General features: G+C 38.5%; 1 pseudogene; it reads left to right on the top strand.

Moving 5' to 3' along the window:
- The first annotated feature begins 282 nt into the window (after positions 1–282).
- On the top strand, positions 283–5,744 carry LOC113102961 (TRMT1-like protein; annotated as a pseudogene).
- Positions 5,745–6,587: the final 843 nt, after the last annotated feature.

Below are 6,587 nucleotides of genomic sequence, written 5' to 3'. Positions count from 1 at the left end.
ATATCCTAGTTTTTAATATGTTACATTTTTAAGATGGGGTTTCTTATTTTAACATTAAATTCTGACTAATTACAAAACAAACGAAAAAAGATACCAAGGCAATTTTATGTCGGGTTCATTAAATCAGAAAGAGAGAAGTTGGGATCTGTTTGTTTTAAATAAAAATGAAGAAAACCTTGGGAACATCATTAAAAATAAATTTAATATTTTAATGCAAAATGAAAACTGGATTGTCTCAACAATTATTTGTTCTGAAATGTGAATTTCTGTGTGCCTCAACAGATACTGAGAGTGATTCTAGTAAAATGCCTGCAGATTCTGAGACATGTGAGCAAAAGCCTATTCATGAAGCCTCAACAAATCCATTGAAAACAGAGGACAAAAATGGACAAACATCCTCCACTGTTGTGTCAGGTAATATTTCAACTGTACTGACTCCATATGAAACTTATTACACTCTCCAGGCATAATGTCCCTCGGCATGGTTAAATCATTGAAAACTGTCCATCTCGATTTCAGAGAGACACGTGTCTATCCAAACTACACTGGAAGGGCTCGAAGCGCTCGTGGATTTAAATGGAGGTACAGATAACCAGAGTATCTTTTTATTCTATGTGTTTATTAAAGCCGCCAGAAGACAAATATGTTCACCGATTTCAACAGCTGGAAGGAAGTCTTGTCCATTGTTCCAGAAGAGAAAATTCAAGGCCTGTTACAGTCATAAGCTCAGACGGCATCTGCAGAACCTGCACTGGAAAGTTTATGTGGAATTTGAAGGTTAATAGTCTTTAGTCCTTTTGCACCTCTATGAGGTGAGGTGCACTGTCTTTTCCAACAAGCATTTGTAAGCCGTTGCCTCAGGTATCATCTAATACATTGTTGAAAATTTCTCCTTTTACAGGCCAAAGGATGTGCATCTGTCATCTACCTTGCCGACAACTCAAGTCCAGGTCTAGGCTCTGACCAGGTGAGGTCAGGGTTATGACATATTTCTTCTTGTATATATTAATTAGGAAATAGATCATCTGGAATGCATCTATTAATGTAGATTTTTTATCTCATCTCCAGACTCAAGGCAGACTGGTGGCTCACTACCACTGTTGGTTTGCTCTGTCACTATTGCTCGCAAGACAGACATGATCAGTCATCTCAAACGCCACATCAACAAGGGTGAGACAGAAGCCAGCTATTCAGGGAGCTCGGATGTCCCCTTTGAAGACCCTGGTGAGCCTTTACTTTGTAGATGTTGACTGAGTGAAGGTGCTTCCTCATTTGATGTGCTTTACTGACATGAAAGGTAATTGTGCATTTGTGCTGACGAGTGAGACAGTTGCCATTAAAAGAGAACCGCCTGAACTAGATGCCAGCTTGTTCACGTGGAATAATTTACTTTAGATGTTGGAAGGTTTTTTTGATGCATGTCTTTTTTTTTCTTGCAATTTAAACCCTGTGTATTCAGGTAGGGTGAGAATATTCAAAGCTAACCTAAATCCTAAGGCACTCATGTCTTTGGGAGTAACACATTGTAGAAGATTGACTTGTGGTTGTTCATGATTAGGCCTTTGGTTTGCTGTTTAAAGTCTCACAGGAAGAATCTGTGACAAAAGAACACTTTTATTCGTTACAATATGAGGGTGCGAATAAAATGTAATACTAAGAAAACCACCTATGAAGTTCTTAGCAATGCATATTACTAATCAAAAATTAAGTTTTTTATATATTTACAGTAGGACATTGACAAAATATCTTCATGTAACATGAGTTTTACTTAATTTCCTAATGATTATTGGCATAAAAGAAAAATTTTGACCTATACATTTATTTATTTTTTTGGCTGTTGCTAAAAATAAACCCCAGCGACTTAAGACTGGTTTTATGGTCCATGGTCACATATGCATTTAGCTGCAATAACTAGAAATAAATTTTCCATTTTTATTTTCAACGTCTTCTTCAGTCCCGGGTGGACAGGCCTATGAGATCATGAAAGAAGTTGGGCACCAATGTCCAGCTCCTGCCCAACCACACCACTCCCCAGAAGACGGACACCTTACTTCAGCCGCAAGATGAAGACAAACAGGTTTGACAATTGGGAAAATAATTCAAATATATGGGTCATGTACATCCTGTTAAAAAAACCTATAATTAAGTGTCTATCTCTGTTGTAGGGCAGCTGGTGTTCTGCTCTCTCGCGGTTCTTGCTGAGGAGAGGAATCCACTTGAATGTCTCGATGCCTTTGGAGCCACTGGTAGGAAATCTACTGGACATAAAGACAAGCTAATAGCTTATGATGATGATATCATTGCTGAGGTTTGCTTTAAGTTGTTTAATAGAAATTGAATTATAACAAAGCATATTTGCCTAACATATTGATCCCTTTTGTAGGCATCATGGGTTTGCAGTGGGCAAAGCATCTGCGTAACTCTGTAAAGGTTACTATAAATGACATAAATGAAGCGTGCGTTAAGATGGTTAAGGAGAATTGTCATTTGAACCACATCCGAGTAGAGGGGAATCGTACGGGCCGGCAGCTAGACGGAGCGGGAGACGCAGACGCTCCCATTGCTTCGGTAGAGGTGGTGAAGATGGACGCCAATGTCATCATGCACCTGAGACCCTTTGACTACATGTGAGACTGAAAAATAATGACTAAAAACATTGTAGCTATGGTTATTTATTGCAAATATCAAATCTCACCACATTGTTGTGTTCAAATCAGACACCTCGACCCATTGGAACGGGCTGTGAACTATCTGGACGCAGCTTTTCGCAACGTTCGAAACTTGGGCATAGTTCTCGGTGACGTCAACCGACACGGGTTCACTTTACTCCAAATCCCTGAATGTGACGCTTCGACATTATGGCTGCCAGATCGTCCGAACCGAGTATTACAGGAACTCGCTGCACGTATGGTATTGGCATCTGTGGCCAGGTGGGCACTTCCTCAAATGACTTACCAAAACACACATGTATATACATGTATTTGACAGTTTGCAAAGTGTCTTGTTAATATATGTACTTGCAGGGCGGCCGCACGCTGCAACAAAGGGATCGAGGTGCTATTGGCCGTGGCTCTTGAGCACTTTGTCCTCGTGGTGGTGCGAGTTCTCAGAGGGCCCACCCAGGCAGATGCGTCTGCTAAGAAACTGCGGCAGCTGTTGCACTGCCAGTGGTGTGAAGAAAGGGTGTTCCTCAAACCAGGAAGCATGGTGGAAGGTGACAAGGGCATTTAGAAAAGCAAATAGCAGCATCCTGAAAGCCTTCCTGTAGCCCAAACAGTAATGGCAAGGTCATGGGTTTGATTCCCAAGGAATGCTTGAACTGATCAAATGTGAAGTTCCCAAATTCATAATGCAGGTAGAAGTAGTCGAAGCATAAATAATCACATTTCTACTAATGGTATTGACAGAAAACCTGTACAGACAGCTGCCTTGCCAGTGTCATGGGAGTATCCCAGGAAAAACTGCAGTAGAGCTTGGACCACTTTGGTGAGCTGATGTCATTTGTACGTAAAAACACTTGATGATGCATAATTCACTCTTAAATGCTCTTATTTTTTCCTCTGTCTTTGTTGTTTCAAACATCAGGGCTGGTCCATTGTTCAACACTGGATTTCTGAGGCGGATGTTGGTGGCGGCAGTGCAGCACAATATGGAAGACGTCCAGCCTCTGGTGAAGACTCTCATCTGTGAAGCTGACTGCACCACTCTCAAGCCTTTCCCTGTCCCAGGATACTCTGCCCTCTCCAACCAAGGTGTGATTGGGTGTGCATGTTCTGGCTGTCACTTATTTAGTAATGCTCATTTGTGATTCAGTACAACTGGAGACACTGAATCGGCTTTTTGAGCAATGGGGCATTGACTTGAATTTTTGAATTAATTTTGATGCATCTTTGTTTTTAGTGGAGTGTGGTGTGGTCATAAAAACTTTACAGAAGGTTGAAGAGGCAGATACTTCTGACCAGTCAGGTATTTGTTGCTTTATCAGTATGTTTTATCTGCTGTTCTCCTCCCTACTCTTCTAGATTTAATAGTTCCTGTCTATCCCAGATTAAATCTGTCATATTTTACTCACCCTCATGTCGTTCCAAACCCATAAGCTTTATGCTTATCTTTGAAACATTAAGTCCATTACAACAAAATTTCAAAGCATCAAAATGTATTTAACAAACTATAAAAGTCGTTTTTTGCTAGTACTTAATTAAAATATCTATTTACATTTCTGAAACCTAAAATAAACTTTATGTTGCTCAGCGCTAGCCAAAGCATGCTGTGTGAAAGGGTGAAAATTATATATATATATATATATATATATATAAAAGAATATAATATAGCATTTTACTTCTGTATATGTCTGTAAAACTTACCAGGGTATATATTTTTGTAATAAAAAGGGCTTCTGTTTCATAAACTTGGTACTGATAATAACAGCAAAACATTATTTACATTAGCGTACCTTCGGAGTCTTTGCCATATTCCAATATGATTATGCCTCAACTAGCTAGTTATAGATTAAGAGCTGTTGTTTTAAGTGTACAGATGGCTAGCTGCTGTGTTTAATAATGCATGTTGTTTAAATAACACTGTTCTGTAAATGCATTGTCTGCTGGTATATTTAGCTACTTTTCTGTACACCACTTTAAGTATACCACTTACGTACTCAAATGTTAAAATGTGCAAATTAACACCTGACTACTCTTGAGGGTTTGCTACTGTTACAATAAAAAGATCATAGAAGGGTAAAAACATGCCAGGAAGACATTGGTATGACGCAAGCAACACCACTACAGCAAATCAAATTGATAATGGGTGTGATAGATTTATAGTGCACAGATAATCAAGCATTGACAATAATCAGTTTGTATTAGAGGGGCCCCCAAATAAATTCAGCTTGAGGCCCCATAAAGGCTTGGGCCAAATAGAGCTCATCAAACATGGTAAATCTAAGCTCAAACATGATTGGGTGCCTATGCCTATGGGGTTTATAGGGAAATAAGTTTAAATGGATCGATTGTATAAAAAGTATGGTGCATCTTCTTTTACTTTTTGTATTCAGGGAAAAGAAAGACCACAGGGGAGGAATCTGGGAATGTGCTGAAGAAAATCAAAGCTGATACATCTTTAGAGCATCCAGCGTTCTACTATAGCATCCACCGGCACAGCATCCGCGGCATGAACATGCCCAAGTTAGTCAGCACGTCATGTATAATAATATAAGTGTCATAATGCAAGCAGAATGCTGACACCACTCTCCGTTCTTCTTTCAGACTGAATAAGTTCCTGCAGTATCTAACGGAGGCCGGGTTCAGAGTGAGCCGCACACACTTTGACCCAACAGGCGTTCGGACTGATGCCACCCTGGCACAGTTTTAAAGAAGTGCTCACGAAATACAGCGTGCCTACATACTCGTCCGCCCCTCAGAGCAGCGTTGTCAGCTCAGACCGACGGCTAACTCTCTGATTCCACATATTCATGAAACCAAACTACAGTTTTGATTTTGCCCAAGTGGATATGTATTTTAGAGCTTCTTGGCTGTTTTCATTGATGAATTTCCCTGTTATTTTATGAAGTTTGTTTCTATGAAAACAAGAGTTTCATGAGTTTCAAGTTTCATGAAAGAAAAGGGTTGGTCCAGTTTTGTTAATGTTTTTTGTGGATTGCACTGTGGCTTTGAGACATTACGGGCTTAGTATTTGATAAATCATTCTGTGTTGACAGTGATGAAGTATTTGACCAGTTATTTTTGGGTTTTTTAAATTTTAAATCTCTAATATTTATAAAGAGCATGTCAAAGGATTATATTGATCTTCCTTTATCTGATTTTCTATTCCACTTTACTCTTGCTTCAATATTTTACCTGACTTCTACAACATTAATAAAACATTTCACATCATACACTGTATCTTTTTAATGAGAAAACGGGCATTGAGAACATTGTTGGTGAATCACAAACAAACAATAATAAAATTAAAAAAAAATTTCAGGCCACATTTTACTTAAAAAATAAATAAATAATAATTCATTTTCCTCATTATCAGAATGCACTCTCAGGTTTTTAATTCTCTGTGTAGTACGTTATAAAATTTGATTAAAAAAAAAAAGTGAAATTAGGCAGAAATGTTTTTTTGTTATGGAAACGCAAACACAAATCATAGAAAATTGGCTTTATTTATTAGTCATCAGCTGGAATTTACTGTCCTGTGAGAAGTCCTTACACCTTAATTAGTGCCACACCTGTTTCATTTGCATAGTACAATGTATAGACCTACCTGAAATGTACTAAAATATGCTGGAATGTTAATTTCAAAAGAAACTGTGGTAACAGACCTTAATGGGATCAAGTCTGTCTAGTACGTCACAGGTATATCGTATTTCACAAACAAAGCTGTAACACAACATAGTAACAGTAATAACCTGACAGCTTTGACCACAGTTTAGACCCTCTTGAATATTTACAGAGAATACTGATGTACAAAGCATATGTCATATAGCATATTGCTTTCATGAAATCAAAGGATCTGTGTCAAAACCCTAGACAGCATTTTGGACATCACAGGCTGTTGTTAGGCAGCTCTTTGGGTTTTAAAAG

The sequence above is a fragment of the Carassius auratus genome, unplaced genomic scaffold (genome assembly GCF_003368295.1).
Source record: "Carassius auratus strain Wakin unplaced genomic scaffold, ASM336829v1 scaf_tig00217787, whole genome shotgun sequence".
Lineage (NCBI taxonomy): Eukaryota > Metazoa > Chordata > Actinopteri > Cypriniformes > Cyprinidae > Carassius > Carassius auratus.
The sequence above is the reverse complement of the archived record's forward strand: the minus strand, read 5'-3'. Positions and strand labels throughout refer to the sequence as shown.